This window comes from Montipora foliosa, chromosome 14, assembly GCF_036669935.1.
Source record: "Montipora foliosa isolate CH-2021 chromosome 14, ASM3666993v2, whole genome shotgun sequence".
Taxonomy (NCBI): domain Eukaryota; kingdom Metazoa; phylum Cnidaria; class Anthozoa; order Scleractinia; family Acroporidae; genus Montipora; species Montipora foliosa.
The window spans coordinates 15137848-15140347 of NC_090882.1; the positions used below are offsets into that span (position 1 = coordinate 15137848).

At 39.9% G+C, this 2500-nt stretch overlaps 1 non-coding gene across 1 annotated transcript; it reads right to left on the reverse strand.

The window, feature by feature from the left end:
- Positions 1 to 776: 776 nt before the first annotated feature.
- Positions 777 to 849, reverse strand: Trnas-gga (transfer RNA serine (anticodon GGA)). Its single transcript has one exon. It is a non-coding gene; the product is annotated as a tRNA-Ser (tRNA).
- Positions 850 to 2500: the final 1651 nt, after the last annotated feature.

Sequence of the window (2500 nt, forward strand, 5' to 3'; positions counted from 1 at the left end):
ATTAATGTCACAAAGTGTCACCCAAATGCTAGTCCTCAAGCTATGATAAAAAGCTCCTCCACCATTTCCCTTAAGCTAAAAACAGTGCTAACCTTTACCCGCGCCTTATTATTGCAAATAGGTAGCAAAGGCATAGACTTAGAGGGACACTTTGAATTCAGTACTGGGAACGCATCTAATTACGTTCATTTCTGGACACAAGCGTTCAATTCTGTCCATTATCTTAACCATAATAGATGCAAATAAGACACCGGAAGGTGACTTCCGCTTTGGTTTTTACCATTTGAAATTACCGTGGAATAAAAAGGGTTTCTTTGCAAATTTAAGGAAAGAAATTTAAAACAGAAAATATACCAATTTCCCCTTTTTTTCCGGCCTCATGGCTGTAACATATAGATGGATGAAACTAATAACAAGAACATTAAGAGGTCTGGACACAGCACTGCAATTACTCAAGTCAAGCTATGATCTTCGCAGTTATGAGGGCAATTTTTGCAATTGCGTAGAGAAGCCTGAAAAATTCAGGACTTCAACGGGCTTTGAACCCGTGACCTCGCGATTCTGGTGCGACGCTCTAACCAACTGAGCTATGAAGCCACTGACGTTGGGAGCTGGTCATTTGTGGGTTCTAATGGTCCCATGAGGAATGAATCAGTGATGAAATGGTATATGAAATGAATCATATATGAACTGCGGATATGAAATCAAGTGAAGCTATGATCTTCGCAGTTATGAGCGCAATTTTTGCAATTGCGTAGAGATGCCTGAAAAATTCAGGACTTCAACGGGATTTGAACCCGTGACCTCGCGATTCCGGTGCGACGCTCTAACCAACTGAGCTATGAAGCCACTGACATTGGGAGCTGGTCATTTGTAGGTTCTCATGGTCCCGTGAGGAATAAGTCAGTGGCTTCATAGCTCAGTTGGTTAGAGTGTCGCACCGGAATCGCGAGGTCACGGGTTCAAACCCCGTTAAAGCCCTGAATTTTTTAGGCTTCTCTACGCAATTGCAAAAATTGCGCTCATAACTGCGAAGATCATAGCTTCACTTGATTTCATATCCGCAGTTCATATATGATTCATTTCATATAACATTTCATCACCGCAATTACTGTTGAACATAAAGCAGAGAAATCAAACTTCCACAAAAGGACACAAAAAATAAAGCAAGAAAAAAAACTATTTAACAGCACATAACTTCTAAAAATAAAGTTTTAACGTTCATTCAATGCCATGGACCCCACTTGTCATCCAATATGGGTGACACCCCTACATGTATGTGGTTTGAGATGCTGTCTTGCTGAACTCTCAAATTTGGTGTCAGTCGAACAGTTCCTTTGAAATCCTGCAGCACCGAAGAAAGAAAGTCATGGTCCTGTTAGAATTCGCAGCTGATGGTAAAAAAATTGAGGCCGAAGAAAAGGAGGAAATGGAGGAAAACTTTGATTCTGACAGGAAAGAAGATGAGCTACAAATATAAGTTGACATCCCACATAGAAAGACGCGAAACAAAACAGCTCCTTCTCACAAGTCATGCAATTAGGTGTGAATTTATCCTTGGTTCCAGATGAATCAATTTTTGGTTTGAGTTCCAATACCCCTTGTTCCCTCTGGTTCTAATCTAGGCTAAGCTTATGGGGGTATGTAAAAATTAATCACCCGTTAATATAAATGCTAAGTAGACATCTCTTCATAAACCCATACCCTAATAAACTAGACATGAGGCCTTACCTCTGCAGACGTCTGAATCACGTCTTTGTTTCTTTGATGCTGGGGTGACACTTGGATGCAAGGGTCTTTTTCCTTTTTTATCTGAGTAACCCAAAGTTAAAATGTGATGTCAATCAAGCAACTTCCTTTACGAGAGAACTTACAAACCAAATGACCAAATTTGACTATACTACACAGAAAGAGAAATTGTACATTAATTAGCAATGAAGAATAGGACTTTACCTGTGGTTTCTGCGTAAGCTTCACACACCATGGACGTTGGCAAGTAACTTCTTGTCAACAACGATTCCTGTTCACCTGCACTTGCATGATGAGTTGCTACCAGAAAAATAAGAACAGCACCTTAGTCTGTCATGTACTGTAAAAAAAGTCTGCTCAAACAGATTTGTGTGGAAAAAAAAAAACAACAACAACAGTTTTTCACCCTAGAAACCACTCTCCTTTCCGAAATGTACCAAGTAACAAGTCATTTCACTTACCATAAAGCATCCTTCTCACAAGTTCACCACACTGTTTCTCCCAACTGTACTCCTCAGCATAATCAATGCAAAGATCCTTCGTCTTTTTTAGCCGAACATATCTCCTCTTTTCACAGACAATTTTAATTGCCTTAGCCCATTCTTTAGGATCTTAAGAATTTACTACACAACTTGAACCGTGTGGCACATTCTGCAGAGAATCTCCAAAACCAGAATTACCACTAACAAGAATAGGACGACCTACTGATAATGCTTCAAGTGCAGCCAACCCAAAACCTTCAGTTCTTGAT